The sequence below is a fragment of the Balaenoptera borealis genome, assembly GCF_965194805.1.
Source record: "Balaenoptera borealis genome assembly, chromosome: 2".
Classification (NCBI taxonomy): domain Eukaryota; kingdom Metazoa; phylum Chordata; class Mammalia; order Artiodactyla; family Balaenopteridae; genus Balaenoptera; species Balaenoptera borealis.
Genome location: NC_138867.1, coordinates 14204134 through 14228791, shown reverse-complemented (window position 1 = coordinate 14228791; position 24658 = coordinate 14204134).

The following is a 24658-nucleotide window of genomic DNA, read 5'->3' as shown; positions in this document are numbered from 1 at the left end:
ATACCTGTCAGGGTTCAACCAGGGAAGCAGAACAAGTAGGATGTATGGTTTTTATATATGGATTGATTATTTGGAATTGCCTTCACAGTTGTGCAGCTGCGTTAAGCAAGCCCAAGGACCACAGAAAAGGAAGTCAGGGAGGGAAGATCACGAGCAGGAAGGAACCCCCTGAGCATGGGTTAAAGCTTATTGCTCACAGACAGGCAGTTAAGAGGGAAGATCCAGGAGGAAGGGGAATAATTAATTGCAAACTCTGCTGCTGTTTGGAGTCTCTGGGTTCAGAAAAGACCTCCAACTGTTTCAGACCCACTCAGGATCATCTCCCTTTTGATTAACATAAAATCAACTGATTAAGGATATAATTAACAGGTAAAACATCCCTTCATAGCAGCACCTAGAACAGTGTTTGGTTGAACACCGCAGAGAAGGTGTGTGTATGCTAGAGAATGGCTGCTGCCCTTCTTCCATCCTCTAAGTCTTATGAGAGCTATCCCTTGAACTCATCCGAGCCACAGACGTTCTAGAAAGGGAATTCCAGAGACTGCAGTTCAGCCTAGCTGAGCTGATGCATCACAAAGTTATCACAGGAAGGAAGGGGTGAAGGATGATGTAAAGATTCCTGTACAAGCCAGTGAGAGGGGGCTTTGGGAAGACAATCACACCTGTGAGGAACAGCGTGTCATATAGCAGAGAGATCCTTTTCTATTTTATATCCTTATTTGCTATCATGAGCCACACAGGAAAGATGGGGGTAGGGGAGGGTAAGAGCATAAAAAGTACACCACTTCAAGGTCAATAAGCCTCATTCTAGACCTCTCCTGTTTTCCACACTCTGTTGTGACTCAGCCCTATATCTGCAGGAACCCCAAGGAGCTGACAGATGACATGTGACCAAGACTTTTAGCTTTCTTCTGGAATTTTACTACCTGGTAGCCATATTCACACCCCTTGAATTTTTGGCCTCCTGGACACTATAAAAATGGCATCTACTCTACTCATCTCTCTGAGGTGTGTTCACAGGAAGCTGGAGCATGCAGTTGAAGAGGGTGGTGGTGGGATGGATGTCAAGGTGCCATCTTGGCTCCCTGTTGCATTAGAGAACTCAGGTGACCACTCCAAGGTGGCCATTGCTCACTCTTGGCCACAAACCCCCCTTGCATTGTGTGAGGGGGCATGGTTGTGCTCCTTGATGTCATCGTTAGAAAGTTAGAAATATACCTACCACAAGCATCCCTTGTTTTCTGGAACACATCCAACTTAATATCTTAGATCTCAGAGTAAAAAGTGCCCCACGATGCTTTTTAATGCACTTATTCCAAGTTATGGAGTTTTGTGATTTTAAAAATTACTTTATTGACTCTGAAATTTAGAAAAATTTCTAGCGCTACCATGCATTGAGCATGAACTGTGTGTGGTAAGGTTTTAACATAGATCTTATTTTTTCTCCACAGCCAGTCCAAGGAATGGGCACTATCATCCATACTTTGCACATGAGGGTACGGTCCAGAGTCACACTATTAGCAAATGGCAGAGTGAAGTTCTGAAGCCATGTCTGTCTGACTCAGAGGCAATATTTTATCCTCCATGACATACTGTGCATCTAAACCCTCACTGGCAACTCAAAGACTTTACCCCATAACCAGGTAATACATCTTGACATCAACAGCGCTCTCTCGCAAATGAATAGGAAAGACTATCCTCCGCAAGTACTCCATTATTGAAAATGGGCATTAAATATAAGAAAACCATAAACTAATAGGGAAAACATAACATAAATGCTAAAACAGTAATGAAACTGAATTTTGTTAAGTAATGTCAAGGTCCTAAAACCTATTGTTTGATTACTTAGGCATACTTAACCAGACACCTACGATCAATAAAAAGACAATTCTGATACAAATTCTGAGCTAAAGGAGTTTTATGTCTGAGTAGAGAGAGAAGATGTGATATAGATTATTATAACATATGATAGCAAAGACTGGATACTATAAGGGAAGGGCAGACAAGGATTTTTGGTAAGACAGAGAGCAGAGATGTATAGAGTATGAACAAAGAGTCATGTTCTTGACACTGTCTCAGTCTACCTCCTACTTTGAATCTCTACATTTGGAAATACAGTCACCCCAGATTGGGCTCACCAAATGTGAGTCTGTTAACACAGTCAAACTGGCTGGCATACAGCGGTACAAGCAGACACAATATAGTGAATCAAAATGTCATCAGTGGCCTTACAAAGGCAGAGCAGCACTCTCAAATGGCTTTTGTAGGTTGCCAGCACGCAGATTGGCTAATTCCTGGTATGGTCTGTGTTTGTTGAATATCTTATTCTATTCTCAGACTTCGCATGCAAATGATTGCATGTGTGTGAGAGAGACAGAGACCGAGACAGAGAGACAAAGAGCAGAGAGGCAGGGACACACTGAGAGGGATCACAGTCATAATAGTAGGTCCTAAGGATGAAGGGCAGTCAGTATCAGCACAGAAGAAATCCAGACTGCTCTGCCTCAACTGTAGCTCCTACACCTTATCTGAGTTCCAAATCATACCCGTAGTTTTAGCCTCTCCCTCTTTCTTTTTTTAATTATTTATTTATTTATTTATTTATTTCTGGCTGTGTTGGGTCTTCGTTTCTGCGCGAGGGCTTTCTCTAGTTGTGGCAAGCGGGGGCCACTCTTCATCGCGGTGCGCGGGCCTCTCACCATCGCGGCCTCTCCTGTTGCGGAGCACAGGCTCCAGACGCGCAGGCTCAGTAGTTGTGGCTCACGGGCCCAGTTGCTCCGCGGCATGTGAGATCTTCCCAGACCCGGGCTCGAACCCGGGTCCCCTGCATTGGCAGGCAGACTCTCAACCACTGTGCCACCAGGGAAACCCCTCTCCCTCTTTCTTAATTGATCTTTGTAGTCTTCTCGTCTCTGTGATTCTGAGCATGAATTCATGGCCACACAGTCCTAGTAATAAACTTGCCTATCAAATGGATATCAGTGCTGTGCTAGCTGGCTTTCACTCCCAAGCCTGCCCCCAGGTGTTACGTCTCTCCCACCAGTTCTAACTTGGTATCTGGCAGTTCAGCCAGGGAAGGATTGTGGACATTCTTCATGATCTGACACTCTGAAGCATGACATCTTCAACCAGGCCTGGGATCTTCCCTAAAAAGAAAATAGTTAAGTGCCTTGAGTTCACTTAGAAGTTCATTTTAAAAGTCAGGAATTCTTCTTCCTTCCTGTTGATAAAGGGAACATTATACAAGTGATTACACTTCCCTGCCTCCCACCCCCAGGAGAGCTCACAGAAACAAATAGAAGCCACAGGATGAGCATAATACTGACCCCACCATCATAAGTGGAAGGGTTTTGTTTTTTTTTTTTCCTGGAAAAAGTTTGCTCTCCTAAGGTTCAGTCCTGTTCTCAATTAAGCCTTATAAGGTAAAACAATAATGGTAATGATCACACAGAGGACTCGAAGAAATATTCCTTCAATTTTTTTAGAGAAAAGCTCAGAATTGGGGCAAGCCACCTTAGGCATTTCCTCCCAGGAACAAAATGCAGGATCATTTGAAAAGTCTGTAGGATACTGACAAAGACTGGGAACGCCGCAGGTAAAAAGAAGAGTGTGTGACCGTGGACAGAGGGGACAGAGGGGACAGAGGAAAAGCATGCTGGTTTGTGCTATGTCAACTTGGTTAGGCAAAAACCCATACTTTCCCAGATTTTCATTCCCTGCCTGGTCTTGAGTTGACTTGGCCAAAGATGAACTGATGCGAGCTCTGGAGGGCAGTGGCGAAAGCCGGCCATTATGCTCTGAATGTCATTATGTCTCCTAAAGCCTTGCCAGGAGATTCCCCTTTGTAGACCCACACTGGTGGCTAAATACACTTGACCTCACACGGATTGACTGGTTGGTGACTTGCCTCACCATGCATCTCCCCTCCTGGACTTTTACTTCCGTGCTTCTCCCATGATTGTATAAGATCAAATTCCTATAGTTCTGTAACTTGAGTGTTTCTAGCTCCCTGGATGAGCCGTGACTGACACAAGTGACAAGGGGACTAGACGTGTCACTTCAATTCACCATCATGAGCACTAACCCCACAGAACCTCCCAAGGGAAGGGTCTTGCTTAGCACTTGGGAAAATGAGAAATTGCAACTTGTGTTCCCAGGTGGTAGTGGTATTGTTCATTCATTCATTCATTCATTTATTCATTCAACACATATATAGAAAGTTCTCAAAATGTGCCAGGTATTCTTGGCAGTGAGGATACAGTTAAACTAAAATAGGCTTATCACACAATTCATTGTCCAAATCAGATCTGTTTGAGAGCGAAAGGGGCACTGTTAATAAATATACCAGTAAAACAGGCATAAATTGGTACTGTGCTAAACAAATCAGGATACAGATGAAATAGACTCTGGTTATCTTAGTTATCACGGTACCAACAGTCAAGTCAGAAAGACATAACAAAAATAATCTCACAAATAAATGTAAACTTACAAAGATGAGAAGGGCTAAGAAGAAGGGGTCCACTGATGGGGTTACACAAACACAGAGAGAAAAGGGGTCAGCTAGGGTTGCCGAGAATTCAGGTCATTCACATGTCCCCGTGTGCATGGGTCAGTGTGCAGGTAAAGCCCATATGAAAGTACAATAAGTTAGGTGTTCATGAGTTGGGTTTTGTCTAGGCTGGAAGAGGGCCCTTCTTCTAGAAGTTAATCTGGTATAAGTAAAGGATCCTGACCTGGGTAGGAGGGAACCTCTTCCATAGATTCCATTTTCATCTTTATTCTTTTACTTTTAGGCCAGAGATTTTGGTCTAAACATAGACCTCACTCTTTGCTAGCTGTTGGACAAACTCTCTTTTCCTCCCCTTCAGCCTTAGTGTTCTCATCTGTAAAATGGTTATCATAGTAGCAATCCATCTCATAAGATTGTTTTAGAGATAAAATAAGACAAAAAATGTAAATGCTTAGATAGTGCTTGGCACATAATAACATTCATATAAATATTACTTCTTTTTGTTATTATGAGTATGATTTCTATTATTACTGGGTTATAGAACTCTTCAGTGAAACTCTTTCATACAGTTATTCCCCAAAGAAAGATAAATCATTATTAAAGTGCTTCTCTGTCTCTTTAATTTAATCCCTATGGATCTAAAACATGATTATTTTCAAAAGTCTAAAATATTACAAAAATGAAGAAAATAAATTTCCTTTATTTCTACATCTTAGAGATAAATATTGTTGACATTTTGATTTATTTCCTTTCCAGCTTTTGCTGTGAATTTTTAGGTGGTTGTGTTAAAGTATATAACATATTGTATATGCTGAATTTTTTGAGTTTATTTTTTCTGACTTAAAATTTATACATGTTTATGGTAGAAAACTTAGAAATGCTTATAGAATGCTGACTCGTAACATTGAAAATATACAGCTGCTAGTTAATATTGTGGGTGTATTTTCTTATAGCCTTTTTCTATGCTTTTAAAGACACATAGTTGAAACCATACCATGCACACTGATTTTAAGCACTAACAAGGGGACATTTATAGATTCTGTAGGAGACATTCGTAAAGAATTATTCACCAGCAGCTAATATCAATCCCTGAGTGGATTTATTAGGTTTTCCTAATTAAAAATCGCCAATCACTGCTGTCTTCAACATGAATTTTAAAGGGGCCAGAAATCATTACTCAAGTAACTTGCAATGCAATTGGGCATTACATTGTCTATGCACTTTTAATTTTATGAATAAAGGAAACAAAACTTTAATACTCCTTCTAATTCAGTGTCCCCAATACTTAAGAGTTTAACCACAGCTGACAAGGGGAGGCACAAATAAAAACAGTTTTGATCTCAGGTGTCATTAATCATGGCTGTTACTAAGTGAGTTAAACTAAGGAAAGCATTCCAGGGTCAAGTTTCACCCCTGAGGTGCAGAATGGTCTGATAACATGGGAAACTTCTCAATTCTAGGTCTGGGATGAATGCGAAGGAAGGGAAACCTTAACAAATCTTTTATGCCATTCTCAGTTGTCTAGAAAGGGTGAGGTAAAAAGATGAGTCAGACAGACGGGATCTGGGTTACTTTGTAGAAAGCAATATAGTTATGTTATGTTGTTAGTTATGTTAGCATAAGTTGCGCTATGTAAACTATATATATACATATATATGTTAGAATTACATTCCGATTCATCTCTCATCCAACTGAAACTGTTCAAAATCCCAGGGTCATTTTGTGAGTGACTAAATGTTTAAGTCTTTCTCTTGGGCATCTTGACAAGGTAAAATGCACAGACAACGTATTTTCCTCTGCGCACGTGACTCAGTTGTCTTCTTAGGGTGCAGACGGTCTTCTCAACTGTACTAAGAGTTGCTGGACAACTGCTTTTCAACCTATTCCAGAGGCTTATCAAATTTTTCTTTACTTTTGAAATTCAAAACTTCTGCCAGGATGTAGGTGTCTCTTGTTATTTTTCCTGGAACACAGTAAACCTTTTAAATTTGCATCCTCACATTTTGAAGCTCAAACTCAACAAAGTCTATCAACACGAAAGTTGTTTTCTCAAATATGCCTTTCATTATTGCTTCTGTAGAGTTTCGCCGGGGTCTTTTCCGTATCACTTCGTTTATTTTTTACATCATCAATTCTGTATTTTGCTGCCCCTCCGGTAGACAATTTAACTCTGTGATTATATTGCTAACTCCCTTATAATAATTCCCTGTCCCATGTATCTGCTGTTCATGTCGTTGTGCCCTTTCTCCTCAGCCTTCTATCTCCTGGCCTTTTCTTCGTTTTCATAAAGAAAGATCATATTTTCTTACTTCCATTAGTTGATGCTAGATTTCCAGAATTTTCTTGCAGCACCTACAGTGAAATACTTTTTAGAGAACTTTTTCTTTGCCTCTCTACGTCTTCAGGATGGTGTTCCCTTTATCTAAGTCTGTTGTGTTTAATGTTGACACATCCTCTGGCTATCTGAGCTATAATCAGACCCATTGGTAATTTACACAGTGGATATAGATCATTTTCTGGCTCTGCCAGTGTGGTTGCTTATCAAGGTCTTGTTGATATTTTCTGTTGCCCACGGGCTGCTTTGAAGTTCGTAGGGCTCCCTTGGCCTGTGGTTTTCAGTTAGTTTCAGCCAATAGGAATCTCCAGCAGGAAAATGGAGGCAGGGAGAGAGGGAGGCTGTGGTACTTATTCCTCTGGCTCCTTCCTGAGGTTGCTGGTCCCTTGACTTAAGGTCACATGTCCTCCTAAGGCATCCCTGTCACAGAGCTCTCTCCATCCAGATTCTGGCAACTGCTCTCCCTCTCCCTCCCTTGCCTTTTCAGGCCTGAGGGTAATGACAGCCCTCTTGTTTTTAACCCCAGGGTGCTCTACTATCAATTTTTATTTCCCTTACGTTTATAAATAGTTCTTTCTGAAATGTGTCAATTACACAGTAATGTCATTATCAACTTGGTGAGGCTATGGTGCCCACTTGTTGGTCAAACTAGTTTAGAGGTTGTTGTGAAGGCATTTTGTAGATGTGATTAACACAATCAGTTGACTTTTACTTTCAGATTCTATTCCACAGTATGGGTGGGCCTTGTCTAATCAGCCGAAGACCTTAAGAACAAAAGTTGAGATTTCCCAGAGAAGAAGAAATTCTGTTTCAGGACTGTAAAATAGATATCTTGCCTGAGTTTTCAGCCTATGGGACTTCCCTACAGATTTCAGACTTGCAAGTCCTCACAATGTTGTTTAGCTAGTTTGTTAAAATCAATCAAACATGTCTCTCTCTCTCTCAAAAGATCTCTCTCAAAAGATCGACCTATCTATCATCTATCTATCTATCTATCTATCTATCTATCTATCTATGTGTCTATAGACAGATCTATCTATCTGTCATCTAATCATCTATCTCTCCAACTTGTTCTGTTACTCCGGAGAACCCTGACTGATATATATACTCAAATTATCCTAATTTGAATGTCCATCTCTGATTCCTATGGCAACCCTGACTGCTATGAAGGCCCTTACAGCTACAGCTTGAGAGTGGTCTGAAATTCATATCTAAACTCCCATTCCTTCTTTATTTCTCTCGGCAACTTCTTTTTGCTACTCTGGATCAGCTATTACACCAGGCATCAGAAAGGCGAGCTCTGGCTCCTGCCTTCACAGAGCTTCCAGACATCTGGGAAACCTGAAAACCACAATAAAATATAGCTAATATGATGGTGGGCTAGGAGAGGTGCCAGAGGACACTTTCCCTTGCCTTCGGCTTTGGGAGGCTTCTGTGGGGAAACCAGCCCCAGGCTGAGACAAAATGTGTGTAGGGTCATTCGGGTGAACGGAAGGGGTAGTTGGAAGATTTCTGGACACCAGAACTGCCTGTGTGAAGTTGGTGGTGTGACTGTGGGTAGTGGATCTATACGTTTATACTAACCATCCCAGTCTTTCTCCCTGGCTGATGCTTTAAAGAAACAGATCATAGGAGGAGCCTCACCCCCCAGCAGGCCCCACTACCGGGTCTGTCTCTGTGGCTGCATGCAGAGTATTTTACCTGGGTCACCTCCTCTTCCAAGCTTCATTCTTCTTGTCTGAAGTTTCCTGCGCATCTCATTCTCCAATGAATTTAAGCATAAAGGTACTATCACATTTTCAAAATCACATGTAGCGCCTCAGTTGGCATTTCCATGCAGATGAGACACTATGGTCCAATCCTCTGACTGGTACCATTCTTATCTTTCTGAGCCAGAGGCAGAAAGTATGCACATTTCCATCAATTTTATAGTCATTGGACATTCCCTCAAATTCTGGAAATATTTGCCCATCCGTTCTTCTTTTCAGAGCTGTATGCATCATTATTAATTCATTGATTGATTGAAGATGCATGGATCTTTAGCCAGAAAAATCAGAAAGTGAAGCAAAATGTTAGAGGAAGGTGGGCGGGCTCTCTTCAAGGACTGTTAGCCAGATGTCTTTTTAAAATGTGAAGGCTGAACACATCCTGTGTGATAAGGGGATGAGATTCAATTCCATTTATATAAGTTACGTCTGCCTACTAAGTCAGGCCCTTGATTGCATCAAAGAGGGCTTTTGTTGGACGCTCTGGGTAATTGCTTCAATTCTCCAGTTAGTACATATATTTTGCCGAAATGGTGTTCAAGGGAGTGGGGGATGGTTGGCCTCATTGGCGAGTCTGGTTTTATAAGCCGGCTGTTTTCATCTTGTTCTTCTTTAGACATAATGAGGTTTGTAAAGTGATTTTAACTATATGTCTGAACATGTAACCCTCTTCACCTCTCTCTCCTCATGATTTCATAAGCAGCTGGTGTTGCTGTGGCAGTTTAACAGAATAAACTTGTTCTTTGGGAGACATCTGCATCCAATATAGACTATCTCTGGCATGTCTGTGTCCCTTCTCTGTGTGTAACGTGATGGAAGGCAGGCTCAGAGTTTTGGGTCCTTGAGCTATGTATGTGTTTCTCCGTATCATGAAGTGAACTGCCACTTCCTCTCCAAGTCTCATAAATGATACGGGGATTTTCATTCTCCATCAAGAGGATGAGATTTTCTTTCTCCCCGTGATCTCAGAAGACCTTGCAGCTGGCACTTTGCAGAAAGTGAAGAAAAGGTCTTTAGGCCCTTGATTGTACCATCTGTTCCACAGCCTCATAAATTCCCAGCATATAGTTGAGACCCAGCTTTTCATTTTGGTTTTGTAAATAAAAACAGTAGACATAAAACAAGCCATAATTGATACTCAAAGTTGAACAAACTAGGGTGATGCCTATAAATATCAAATTCATATCTGTGTCTTCACTTTCTTTCCTGAATTTCCCATTCAAAGAAAATAACTTAGAAAATAGTCTTAGAAAATATACTTTTGCTTATAAATTCTTATAAGTTATTTGAAAAGAATCATAAATAGACGAATGTGCTTTAACCTGATCTTGTCCCAATTAGAATAAAGGAGTTTGCTTGACATAGAGAATATCTAACAAAGTTAATGGTCTATAACAATGGTTCTCACTGTGTGGTCGCCAAATCGGCAGTATCAGCATTCCCTTGAAATTTGTTAGCAATGCAAATTCTCAGGCTCCATCAAAATCAGAAGATCCAGGGATGGGGCCCATCAATCTGTGTTCTAACAATCCCTCCAGGTGACTGTGATGCTTTCTAAAGTCCTCAAACCACTGGTCCTTAAAGGGTGATTGGTGAAGTAGAGTTGAAAATAAAATTAATCTCTCTACAGTGTGTTTATTTAGGTAGTCATAAAGTAACTTTGGGGCCGGGCTACTTTTTCTGTGAGGAATCACTTGAGTGATCTTCTGATTTACCTGTATTAATTAACCCTCACAATGATCCCATGTGGTAGATTCTTTTATTCTTACTTCAAGGTGAGGAAACTAAGGTTAAATACCTTGCCCATGTCACCCAGCTTAATCAGCAGTGGAGGTCCGATCTTACTTAGGAAATCTGGAACTTAGAAATGGTCACCTCTCCCTGGGTTTGCAGGGATTTGAGGAAGTGGCTGGAGCCTTTTCACAGGAAACCCGGGAACCCTCGAGGGGGAGGGTCTGAGGCTGGACCTGCTCCCAGAAGTACAAAGTTAAGGAAACTTCTCAGGAAAAGGAGGATACAACTTACTATGGCAAAGAGCTTGTGCTCGCTGATGTCTAAGCCTCTTTGTCCCTAGAATCACACTCAGATATAGCATAGAATTGAGTAGGTAAGTCTGTTTCTCAATGTTACACCTCACCCTAATAGAATAACTTCTCATATTTTACTCCTAATGGATACTTTTCATAGATTTCAATTTTCAAGTCCAGTGTTACTGATGCTAGAAAATTTTGCATCCCTGTGGAATGAGAATAAAGCTCCTGGTTGATTGGATCTCCTGGGGATTATTTGAAATGTGCAGGCTAAACCCACTTGTGAGTTTTCAGAGGTGTCTGATTACACTCTTTAGAGTTTACTTTCCTTCTGCTCTGACTGAAACTTGTGTAAGATACTAAAGTTTCATTTAGCTAGAATGAAAGCAGATGGAATGTTCAAATCTTAAAATTTCTCCTGGATTGTCACCATGAGGCATTACATTGTTTGCAATATCATTGGTAAGAGCATTTTATGGTATTATTTTGTGTACTAATGGTTTGAGAAGAAATTAATCACGAAACGTTTAGTGTGGGAAAAGTGTGGAATTATGATATAACAAAGGTTTACTCTTTGCTTCCTTCTGTTGGCTTACATCCATTATTGGGACAGTTCCTTCTCGGTGCCTAACTCGGAGAGCCCGGGTCACGAATGTTCTTCTAGGCCTTTCAAGGATAGGTGAACAGAACTCACGAGCCCAGAGTCCCCTTTCTATCCGACATCCACCGAGAGAGTGAATGTTCCCCACCTCCGCCACAAGCCCTAGTCCGTTTTTGGTCACCTCTTCCACATCTGGCTGCGGTCTCCTGTGTTCACCTGCTCTCACAGCTGGCGCTGCTCAAGTGTCGGGTGCTGCCGGCTGAGCAGAGACCTTGGGTGTGCCTGGTGAGCCACCTCTGTCCTCATTGATGAACGTGGCCAGAGTCATTGGCAGTGGTTAGAACCTCTGTCAGAGTTGCCTAGACCTCTCAGTCACTGCCACTTTGCTTTCTCCTGGGTTTCCCTGTCACCACCACGGGCTAAGAATGCCACCTGCTGTATCAATAAACAAAGGATGTTGTGACCATCAAGCCACCAGCAGCCACCCCCAGCAGTGCACCCTGAGGAGACTCATGATGAGAAAGCACAGGACACTGGCCCCAGAGAGCTGAGGTGCACATCAAAGGGATGATTTCAGTGAGCCCAGACTTGGCATCTTCCCATACACAGAAAAGCTCTAAACTCATTAACTTGAGATGTCTGGTTTTCCTTAATTAACAGTCACCTTTTGATGTTCTGTCTACCTGGTCTTTGTTGCAAAAACTCCTATATATCCTGGCTCTTCCCTGACCTCTTTGGAGCAGTTTCTCAGAGCTATCTGAGATGCTGTGAACCAGGCTTAAATCTTCAGTTTTGTCTGCTGAATAAAACATAACTCTCAACTTTTAGGCTGTGCATTTTCTTTTTTTTTCAGACGACACCACTATGCCACTGCTGTCTCCCATGTTTTTATTTTTGTTTTTGTCATAGGCCAAAACAGAACAGAATTGATGGAACAGAAAAAGACTTGAGGTACAGTTTTCCAGGGATTAAAACACCAAGGTGTTTGGTGATCAGTCTTTCCATTCTCCCGGTAACATTACTGTGCCTGTTTAAGAGCCAGCTTCTTTGCGTAGGAAAGTGATATGTAACCAAATTCAAGACAGTTTGGTAGTGTCATAAAATCAATCCCAAAAGGCTAAGTTAACTCTTAAGTTTTCACAACTGCACCAAACCTAGCTAATTGCTTACATAGTAGATGAAGAATTACCATTTACCAAACACACATTTAAGTGACAAAGCTCCTTCTTGAGCCATAAACATGTTAAAATTAAACTTAAGGATTTTTTTAAAGAGTACCACCCTGATATTGAGATACAGAACCTAGATTGCTTTAGAATGGGAAAGAAAATTGAAAAAATTCATACAAAATTTTCTAGTCTAATTCTTTTCCTTTGTAGAAGGCTCTCTTGAAAGCCAGAATCAATATGCTTTTAGGATCTTTTCAGGGAATAGGCTACACTGAGGTTCAGTTTGGATCTTATAAATGAGTGTATTCATTAAGAACTTAATTGTGGTAAGAAAGTAAATAAATCAATACTCGAATCAAACCTCACTGCTATTGAATTATAGTCAATGTTCTTGAGTTCAGGCATGGCGTCTGAGGATAGCTGCAACAATATCACATGATTAAGAAGCCAGAAATCTATGCAAATAAAAGAGACATGATCAGAGCCTTCCTGAAGATAACTGTGAACAGTTTGGTGGAGCAAAGCATGAAAAGATGCAAGATCTTTTTTGCATTTGCACCCTGAAGACGTTGTTAGAAGTGCAAACAAGTTACTTGTTACTTACCCTTTTATAGGGCTTCAAAGTTGACCAAGCACTTTTATCTATCATCTCTTACCCTATAACCTAGGGAAGAGGTCTGGGCCAAGTTCCCACATGTGAAAGATGAGGCCATTGGGGAAAGAAAGATTAAGCGACCTGCCAAGGGTCCTATAGCTGACATAGAATGGCTACTTTTGATGCCAAGACTCTTGGTGTCTCCATGATTCAGGACATGGCAGTGAACCCCACACTGTGGCCACGGCTTCTTTGCTCTAATAAAATGATGAAGGAAGCAGTTACAGAAAGCAGCCAGTCATGGTATAGGGGATGAGTGATGACGACAGTGATGGCATTTTCATAGCCACCATTCATACTACCTGGTCCCTCCAGTAAAGACATGGTAGCTGATGAACTACACTTATGAGTCCTGCTATCATCATAGCTGACACCGACAAAGGGACACACCATCCATCAATGCCTCAGATGTATATATGCCCAGCACCTATATACTTGAGTCAGCGGTTAAGCATTCTACTTTCTTCATTGAAAGGCATGCATCCTTCACGGATAGGTTCAACTTATATCTTGAAGAAAAATATCATGACGTACATTTAGCAGAGATCAGAAGAAAATGGATATAGGCCCTCATTTATCAAGGTTGACCACTGGCAGAAGAGCATGAAAATATTTGGAATAGCTCTGTCTGCACCATATTCTGAAGGTGAAAATAGAATGTCACCAGCAACGCCATGCATAAATATTTCTATCTCCTTTCGGAAAAGGAAATACTATAGATTTTTTTTAAAGGAAGTGGGAAAGAAAAGGAAATATCTGTGTGTCTTTTAGTTTATCTGCAGGGGACAAATTTTCCTGGTTCTGAATTTCCACCCATTACCTCTCCTCAACCTCTCCCTGGCAGTCCTCCCTTTACTAGATCATAAGATCAAATTGGATGCGGGAAATGTTATCCAGCCATGATGTCAGCAGACCCATAGTACTGCAAACATCCTCTGGGCCAAGAAGTGCTCCTCTGTCTCTCCTGGGGAAGCAAGAAGGACGTGTCAATGTGATCTTAACATGAATATTGACTTATCATGTCCACATTTCAAGGTCTCTCCCTCAGACCCCAGGAGAAGGTCACATACCCCTTACCATCTGTAGGTTTAAAAAAGCAATTTAATGCATGCAGTGATTTAAAGCAATTTCAAAAGATGAACAGAAGATGACAATTGGTGAGTTGGAGCCATAAAGGACATAGCCAACTATGGTACTTCAGAACTGATGGAGAAGTACAAGCTTTGGGTCTTACAGGAAACAATCTACCCTTTGATACTCCTCCCCCATTGTTAGCATTACCTTACCCCAGCAGAGTTCAGACGATGCTTTAGATACTTCCAGAAGTTCACCAGGGATGCAGCTGGTAACCGTAAGCAGGATTCCTGATATTCTATTCCCTGTATTCAGTCTGTACATGATTTCATATCTTCAAACCAAATTGTGGCCAATCATGGTTTGACCCTGATTATGAAAATATTGAAGGCTTCAGTTTTTACTCCTTTGTGGGAGGCTATAAGAGTGTATTTGTTTGTTCTGGCTGCCATAACAAAGCACTACAGACTGGCTGGCTTAAACAACAGAAATTTATTTTCTCACAGTTCTGGAGATTAGAAATTCAAGATCCAGGTGTCCACATCATTGTTTCTTCTGAGAGACAATTTAATAACTTATTTTAACTTAATTACCTCTGTAAAGACCCTATCACCGGGACTTCCCTAGTGGTCCAGTGGTTAAGAATCTGCCTTCCAATGCAGGGGTCGTGGGTTTGATCCCTGGTTGGGGAACTAAGATCCCACATGCCACGGGGCAACTGAGCCTCACACTCTAGAGCCTGTGAGCCACAACTAGAGAGAAACCCACACACCACAACAAAGAGCCCGCACACCGCAATGAAAGATACCACATGTCACAGTGAAGATCCCACGTGCTGCAACTAAGACCCGACACAGCCAAAAAATAAATTAAAAATAAATAAATAAATAAATAAATAGTGCAATGGCTGAGAGCATACAGGGAAAAAAAAGACCCTATTACTAAATACAGTCACATTCTGAGTTACTGGGGATTAAGACTTCAACATATGGATTTTGCAAAGGGGAGGGACACAATTCAGGACATAGCAAATAGTATCCAAGTTGATTCAGAGGAGAGACAAATCTGAATCATCTCCTGTTGGCTCCATGATTTTCAGAAAAGAACACACAGAAAAGACAGCTTCTTCCTCAAGATACTGGCGGTATCAGCTAAGAGTCCTGCATTTTCAGTGTTGCCACTAGAACTGAGTGACAGTCTTCTGTATATGGACCTCAACTTTGGACCTTGACTCAAAAATCATTTGCTCTTGGCTGAAGCTGTCATAACTTACTATTTATTTAGACTATAAATCCTGCCTACTGTGAAAGGATTGGAGGTAGTATATAACTTTAAACATAATGAAAAAAAGAGAAAAAGAATAATCATATGAAATTTAGAAAAGGAATAGATGTTATTAATTGCCTAGAAGGAGCTATAGATTATAGTTTGGCCTTAATTATTTTCTAGATTTCCTGGAAATGAAGGAAGACAGAGAATTACACTGAGATATGTTATCTTCATGGACAGTTAAAGAAAGCAGGCAAGCTTGCCTGGAGAGTACACTTTTTTCCTGGAACTAAACCCAAGAAGAAATTTATTGCCTGAGACATTTTGCAGAGATCTGAGTGAATTAAGAGTGTCAGATGTTGAATAAGGGGTAGTGGATTATAAAATAGACAGTGTCTTCAAATAGGTTTAATGAAAGTAATTTTTTATAATGAAATCTGTCTTATAGCTAACATTAGTGTTATAAGGGGAACATTTGGCATAGTTCATATCTTTGGGGAAATAACATCCTTAGAAAACTCCTTTCTCCTTGGAGTGATTATTAGTGGGAGAAAGAAATCTTGAGACACTGAGTAAGCTACCGCATTATAGCACAGCCCATCAGTGAGTCTTTGGACATACAATGGCATGTCTAGAGATGATCTGGGCTTAGGAGCTGGCAAAACAAAGATTTTTCAAAAGAAAATACAGAACCATACGACCCAGCAATCCCACTACTAGGCATATACCCTGAGAAAACCATAATTCAAAAAGAGTCATGTACCACAATGTTCACTGCAGCTCTATTTACAATAGCCAGGACATGCAACCTAAGTGTCCATCGACAGATGAATGGATAAAGAAGATGTGGTACATATATACAATGGAATATTACTCAGCCATAAAAAGAAACGAAATTGAGTTATTTGTAGTGAGGTGGATGGACCTAGAGTCTGTCATACAGAGTAAAGTAAATCAGAAAGAGAAAAATAAATACCGTATGCTAACACATATATATGGAATCTAAAAAAAAAAATGGTTATGAAGAACTTAAGGGCAAGACAGGAATAAAGATGCAGAGGTAGAGGATGGACCTGAGGACACAGGGAGGGGAAAGTGTAAGCTGGGACGAAGTGAGAGAGTGGCATGGACATATATACACAACCAAATGTAAAATAGATAGCTAGTGGGAAGCAGCCGCATAGCACAGGGAGATCAGCTCGGTGCTTTGTGCCACCTAGAGGGGTGGGAGGGAGACGCAAGAGGGAGGAGATATGGGGATATATGTATATGTATAGCTGATTCACTTTATTATTAAGCAGAAACTGACACACCATTATAAAGCAATTATACTCCAATAAAGATGTTAAAAAAACAAAAGATGTGGCACATATATACAATGGAATATTATTCAGCCATAAAAAGAAACGAAATTGAGTTATTTGTAGTGAGGCGGATGGACCTAGAGTCTGTCATACAGAGTGAAGTAAGTCAGAAAGAGAAAAACAAATACCATATGCTAACACATATATATGGAATCTAAAAAAAAAAAAAAAAGGTCATGAAGAACCTAGGGGCAGGACGGGAATAAAGATGCAGACTTACTAGAGAATGGACTTGAGGACACGGGGAGGGGGAAGGGTAAGCTGGGACGAAGTGAGAGAGTGGCATGGACTAATATATACACTACCAAATGTAAAACCGATAGCTAGTGGGAAGCAACCGCATAGCACAGGGAGATCAGCTCGGTGCTTTGTGACCACCTAGAGGGGTGGGATAGGGAGGTGGGAGGGAGACGCAAGAGGGAGGAGATATGGGGACATATGTATATGTATAGCTGATTCACTTTGTTATACAGCAGGAACTAACACAACAATGTAAAGCAGTTACACTCCAATAAAGATGTTAAAAAAAAAAAAGAATGGGATGCTATGTATTTTATGTAGCCAGCTTCCAAGATAGTCCCCCAATGATCCCTGCCTCCTGGAATTCATGGCTTTTGTAGTTCTCTCCCACATTGTATTGGGGTCTGTCTGTGTGACCAACAGGATACAGCAGAAGTGATAGTATGTCATTCCAAGGCAAGGTCATTAAAGGCACGTGGCTTCCTGCTTGCTATCTCTCATCCTCATTCTTGGCTCACTCACTCTAGGGGAAACCAGCTGGCATGTCATGAGCAGCCCCATGGAGAGTCCTATACGGCAGGGCTTCCTGCCAGTAGCCATCAAGTGAGGTTGGAAGTGGATTCTTCAACCTGCCAAGCCTTCAGATGACTACAACAAAGGATGATATCTTAACTGAAAGGCCCTGAGGCAGAATCACCCAGTAAACCGCTCCCAAGTTCTGTGAGATACAGAACTTGTGATACAGTTGTAATACAGTTCTGTGACCCACAGAAACTGAGATAATAAATGTCTATTGCTTTAAATTGCCCAGTTTGGAGGTATTTTGTAATCTATAATAGGAAACTAATAACAGCACTCAGCTGCAAATTGTTTGCATTGCTGCAATGCAAATGCATTTTCCCTCCTGCTGCAATATCATCTCAGAGAAGCTTTCCCTAACCAAGTCAGCTGTGGATATCTGTCCTTCTGGTGTCACTGAGCTCATACAAACTCTGATCTGAACAAATTATATATAGCAGTCCTTTCCCTCGTCCTGTGCATTACTCCGCATTCCCAGATATGCCACTTAAAAAATAAAGTAATAGGGCTCCCCTGGCGGCGCAGTGGTTGGGAGTCTGCCTGCCAATGCAGGGGACACGGGTTCGAGCCCTGCTCTGGGAAGATCCCACATGCCGCGGAGCAACTAAGCCCGTGAGCCACAACTACTGAGCCTGCGCGTCTGGAGCCTGTGCTCCGCAACAAGAGAGGCCGCGATGGTGAGAGGCCCGCGCACCGCGATGAAGAGTGGTCCCCGCACCGCGATGAAGAGTGGCCCCCACTTGCCGCAACTAGAGAAAGCCCTCGCACGAACCGAAGACCCAGCACAGCCAAAAATAAATAAATAAATAAAAATAAAAGTAGCTATAAAATTTAAAAAAATAAAAAATAAAAAAAATAAAGTAATAGTAGCGACATAAGACCTACATAACCAAGTATTTCTTTGACATCTTTAGAATATTTCACGTCTTCAGGCTGCCCTTCAATTATGTCTTTCCGTAGTCAGATCTAACTGCTCTGCCCAAAAGAAAACACTAAGAGGCAGCACATACAAAAATGTAGCTGTGTTCTTTGGAAATTGTTTCCCTAGAATGCTGGCTACTTCTGATTATCAATGGTATTCATTCTGCTGTATTTTTCCGGAAAAAAATCTGGCTAGGGGATTTTAAAAGTCAGTACAAAAGACACATTTCACTACCACATTGGAAAAAATATTGTGTTTGGCAAAGGGGAGACTTTTGGATGCCATCAGCAAATACCCTCATCTTTAGTCCTAGTAACCAGAGCTGAGAAAAAAAAAATCTAAGCCATGAAGTCCTGTCTGCATCCTAATTCAGATGGGTTATTTATCCCCTTGGCTTTCTCCTATAGGGTTTCAATTTTATTGGCTGAGTCAAACATCTTTCTTGTCCTTATTCCAGCATCAGTAGAATATCTCTATTCTTTTACTCTTTTTAGTTGGACAGATTGGCAAGATTTAGAGTGATTTTGATAAAAATTGAGGGCAGACGCAGCACTCAATATTTTTGATAGATGTGGCTCCATTGCTGTTTTGTTCTGAGTCTCAAAAAGCTAAATAAAATACTGAGCAAGTGAGAATTTCACAAACACCAGAATCGTTTACGAGGTGGCATCCATGCTGGGTACTCCTCGACCAAATATATACATGTTTGTATATGTATACATTAGCTATCTATCTATCTATCTATCTATCTATCTATCTATCATCTATCTGTCACCTACCCAACCATCTTTTTATATGAAAACCAGTCTGTCATGTAAAATATGAACAATGGTGATATTTCCAAAAAATCTGACCCCTTAACTCTTGTTGTCATATCTTTTCATATAGAAATTAAACGATTCTTCCAAACATGAACAGAAAATCAGTGGCAGAACCAAGAAGCAAATTCTGGACTCTTAAATCCTAATCTGATAATTAATTAACTTGATCAGATCTGATCATGTTATAAAAAGTTAAAGGCAACTTTTTCTCTTTGTATTTGTAATATATGCCAGGGGCAGAGTTGGTGAATATCTCTGTGTTTGCTGTTTTGGAGTCTGTAGGAGGGACTTGATCTCAGTGCAAGAGCAGATTGAAGTTCTGCTACCACGGACTTCTAATGACAAGAAGAATGCTGGTGGAGACATTAAGAAGTTACTGTAGAAAGCTTAGAGGCATTCCAAATGCTAGACCAAGGTAAATTCAGGGATATTTGGAAATTGTTAATAAGGAAGTCGAGAATAAATGAGCTAAGTGCATTTGGTTTGAGCCCTTTGGCAAGACTCTCTGCTTTCAGATTAGTGGTGGGGAGAGGTTTTAGGAAGGTAGGAAAAAGGGCCTGTAAGAACTTCTACTCTTTGTTCGGATTCTGCTAAATCAGAAGGACGGTGGTTAAAAGTAGTTTTCTGAAGGATTAGTTGTTCAGATGTGCATAAATCCTACTGAGGCTAACTGCTTGATGTTAACTTGAAGCAGACTTAAATTTATCTCGATGCTAATGATATCTTGGAATACAATCAATGATACCTAGAGCTCACCTACTACACAATCCATGTCTATTGCACCTATTACAACCCAAACATAAAGCAAAGGGTTTTTTTTTTTTAGTTATATAAAGCTGTGGGACCAGCAGGTCTTCCTATGACCAAGGTGAAGTGAAATGAGAAATATCTAGTTGTAATCCTTTCAACCGAAGTCGGAACACTTCTAAAATGAAACTTAATCTTTAAAAAGTTCAGGGATTTGTATTTCTAGTCCATTCCTGGACATATAGAAAGGATACATTTGGGCATTCATTAAAAGCAAGACAAAAGACCTACAAACCATTGGTTCCTGTGATGTTCTACCAGAAACAAAATGTCATAAAGAACCTTGACACTTTTCTCTCAGTGGCTTTTTGAAATTTTTTCAAATTTTTAAGCCCACATCTATTGAGGGCTTACCTGTAGTTTTGTAACCATTTTCAGGAGACTTGCTGCTAGTCAGTAATCATTTACATGAGGGACCCTGGATCCTAACGGGAGCAAAATTTACCACTGTAAACACTGCCCAAGCAGGACCATCCAGGGAAATGAATAGGAAATGATGAATGATGAGGGAACATCTACAAATAGATCATGAAGTTTGGGGTTTGGCAAAAAAAAAAAACCCAAAAACAAAAAACCTCCAAATTTGTTAAACTTGTAGTTTATAGCTATGGGGTAATTAAGTCTCTGCATACTGTTTGGAATTCAACTTGGAGGAATGGAGTGGAATACCTCTGTGGTCTTCCAGATCAAGGCTCGTTATATTTCCAGGATCATCTCCAAAAATGCTCTGTGGCCCTGACAAATTGCTCCAGTGTTCTGACAGTGGTATTTTCTGCTGAACGTTGGGCTACCCATGCTTAGCAGTGTTGCCTGAGAAGGTCTTTGAAATCACCAGAGAATGCACCTCACCCCACCGTCCAACCCAGGGACACATCTTCTGAAAACAGTTTACAACACAAGAGTAGCCAAACCCACCTAGCACAACTAAAACAAAATACAGAAGAATACAAAACCAAAACAAAACAGGACTTAAACTTGAATTTGTATTTCATCAGTTGCCACAGAGAACTCAATGGGCAGTACTGTGAAAAAGGAGGTTAAGTACATAAAATTTATCTCAAATCAAGACATATTAACCTTCAAAAAAGTTTAAAAAGTTGCATTAGCTCAGTGTTTCTTAGTTTCAGCCAACAGAGATGTTCAGCCAAATTCTCCCAAGGCCTTTCCTGGATTCCAGCTACTCCCAACGTTTAACATTGGGTTCCCAAGCCCTGGAGAGGAACTTTGCTGTGGAGCTGCTGATATAATACTTTGCACTGAGCAGAAAATCAGATAAGAAAGGTCACTTTTTTCCGTGACCAGAGCAAGCTATTGGCTGTGAAGAAGAAGGTGTCGGAGCCCTGAAGCCACAAGGCCAACGAATTTCGGGTGAGGGAAGTTAAAGAAACAGAGACAGTACCTGAGAACGTGTGGCTGTTCTTCTTGAAAAGCAAAAGGACTCGTTACATAACATGATCAGCTTTGAGGTTATTTTGCCACGTGCATGTGGGATTAAGCACACGTTTTAAAAGGAAAGGAGACTAATGCCCTCCCGTGGCGGTGTTTATATTTCCCATCGCTTTCCCGTGTGCACTATTTTCAAAAGAAACATTACATACAGGAGCCCCAGGGTGAGGGTACCAGTGAAACAATGCCAGCTTGGAAATCCGGAGGAGATTTTGGTTTTCATTATGTGAGTTAGAGGTCATTATTTGAAGGGTTTTGTTGTTGTTGTTGTTGTTGTTTTTCCCTCTCTCATTCTCTCTTTTATTTTATTTTTAAAAAATCCATAGCCTCCTGGTCTCCAAACTTCCAGTGGTCATTATTCTTTGGGTGTTTAAAAATTATGAACATAAAAGAGAGCCAACTGGAGTCTCACAGTCCGAGTAGCTAATGGAAAGTTTGTGCTTCACGAACGTCATTCATACAGATCAACTATGTCATAAATCACATGCTGGCCTGCGTGGTTGTAACGAGAACAAGAGAAATGGTCTGAATTCTCCCTCTCTGGATCTTCTACTAAGACAAGGATCTGTTCAGCAAAATGAGCTCTTCAGGGGATTTACTAAGTGGCAAGGGAGCATGAAAAACCAATTATTTCTCACATTTCTCCATTATTAGGCAGTGGGACTGCAAAATGAGAGATTGCACAGTTTAAAAGCTAACGCAATGCATTCCAGTTATACTAGAAGTATAAAAATGTAAAATTGTACAAAGGTAATCATGTCTATTTTGGTCTCCATCTCTAAAAGAAAGGCTTTGAGATAAAATGAAGAAGGATATTTATCAGTTGTGACAGTTTTGTCCCTTTATCTACTTTCTGTTAAATGAAAAAGACCATGATAAGTTTGTTTAAATTCTTAATGTAAACACCCGTGAAGAATACATTCAGGATGTGAAACCCGGATTTTTTTTTTTATTTATACAAGGTGGCTGTGTGTTCATTAGTGGTTGTTAGAAGATTAGAGAAAGAGGAAGTACCAATTACTGGTTAATCTTTGTAATTAGAAATCCTCTCCCCTGTATCTTTGTGTGCTTATCTGGAAATGGGCTTAATAAGTCTACTACTTAGACTTTGGGAGACCTCTGGGGCTCTGAAAAACCAGGAGGATTATTGCCTGTGACTGCAGGGGGACAGGGATTAAAAGCTTTCCTATCACTCTTCCACTTTCTAATGGATTTCACTGTTTAGTTGATTATTACTGTGGGCAGACAATTTCACATTTGCAACCCTGATAAAATTTGAGGTTTCAAAGAATCCAGCCTCAGTGAATTTACAAGTAAAATCCATTTCTTGGAAATTTTAACAGCTACTTAATCAATCTTACTTGGGCCATCCAGTACTTTTCAGATTATTGACACAGACCAGTTTTTAATAGAGACATGGTACATTGAGAAGCATTGCTTATTCTCTCTGACCATTCCCATCATAAGTGCATAATGCTTAGGGTAAAACCAAAGAGCACCATGTTGGCTGAAGAACCCAAGGATTATTGAGGGGGGTACCTGCTATCTCCCTCTCCCTGAGCTAGATCCTGTGGAAATTATTATGGCAGTTTTGCTGGGCTATGGCTGTGTTTGGACTGTTTGCTGTTTCATATGCTGTTTGGAGGACAGTCAAGCTGCTTTGAGGTTCTTAGAGTTTGTCCCAGAAATTATGTGTGAGTGTTGTTTCTGCAAAATGTTCCCATCCTTTAAAAATTATATTATGTGCGTATTGTGTGTGAGAGAGAGAGCGTGTACGTGTATGTAGGAATTAATCTATGGGATGACCTTAGAATAAAAGAGAACTATTTCCATATGACTAACTCAAGGCAAAGGCAAAGTTAACCTAGAGTTAATATAGTTAATATTATGATTATCTTAACCTACAGTAGAGAGGAATTGCTTCATCAACTTTATCAAATATTTTGTCCCTGAGTGAGCTCCATGTTTCGGATGTTCAAGTGCATCATGGCTTGTGAAGCTCGCCTTGTCTGAGTTATAAAATCCAGCTCAAGGATCTTCTCCCTGAGAGGAGTCCCTAAGCTTTATCCTTCTCTCCATATAATGATGAAAATTATTTCTTTGGTGAACACCATCAGGGCAAGACTCTCAGTGCCAGCATGGTGCCTGACACATACTGGGTTCTTAAAAAATACTTATTTGATGAATGAATGAAAAAATGTTGCCACTCTCCTTTGTATATTCCTTTCTCCACCTTCCAGCTCATTACATGATATTACTTGTTCTGAGTGCCTTTAGCGTAAGGATATTGTTTCTTATTCACCTGGAACCTATTATAGTACCTGGTCAATAAACCTTCGTTAAAGGAGTTAAGGGATGTTGAGTACCACCTGCTCCTTCAGAAGAAGAAAAAAAATGATCGGCACTCCCTGGGGATTCACTGTTCATGAAGAATGGATTGCAACATCCAGGTTCCATCATATGTTGATCATCACATGGGCCAGGAGAGAATTCAGACGTACTGATCTCATCAGTATAAAATTCAGTAGCTGAGTGACCAGAAGGAGAAACATTCTACGATATAGAAAAGACCAGATTTGGAAATATTTAGGTCAGGGTTTTCAATTTTATTTTTTAATGATCTTTTAAAGCCATCCTTTGATACCTGGATGATGTTGACTGTTACTTCCTGAGCAACAATTTAGAGCTTAAATGTAGCCTTCCTGGATGCTCCACGAGACCAGCATTCTAGCTGTACGTATTTCCTAGGATAGCTCTGCCAAAGATGTCACAGCTGTGCTGTTGACAGGCAGGGATGGTGCCATATCCAGCTCCCAAATGGCCATGTTCTTTCATCTCGTGTGGTTTCAAACGCAAGTTGATCTGCTGACTTGAGAAGAAAAAAAAAAAAAAAGGATTCTACGAAATGGACCTGTGGCTTTAGGAGATAATGAGGCACTCAAGGAAAGAAGGAGAAGTAATCACGTCTTGAGTGCATTCTTGGTTGGTGTGTCCCCAATCTGAGTGTCTATGAGAGTATTTCTTCCCTGGAGTGAACAACTTTGCCCACCTGATGGTCATCTTAACGAAA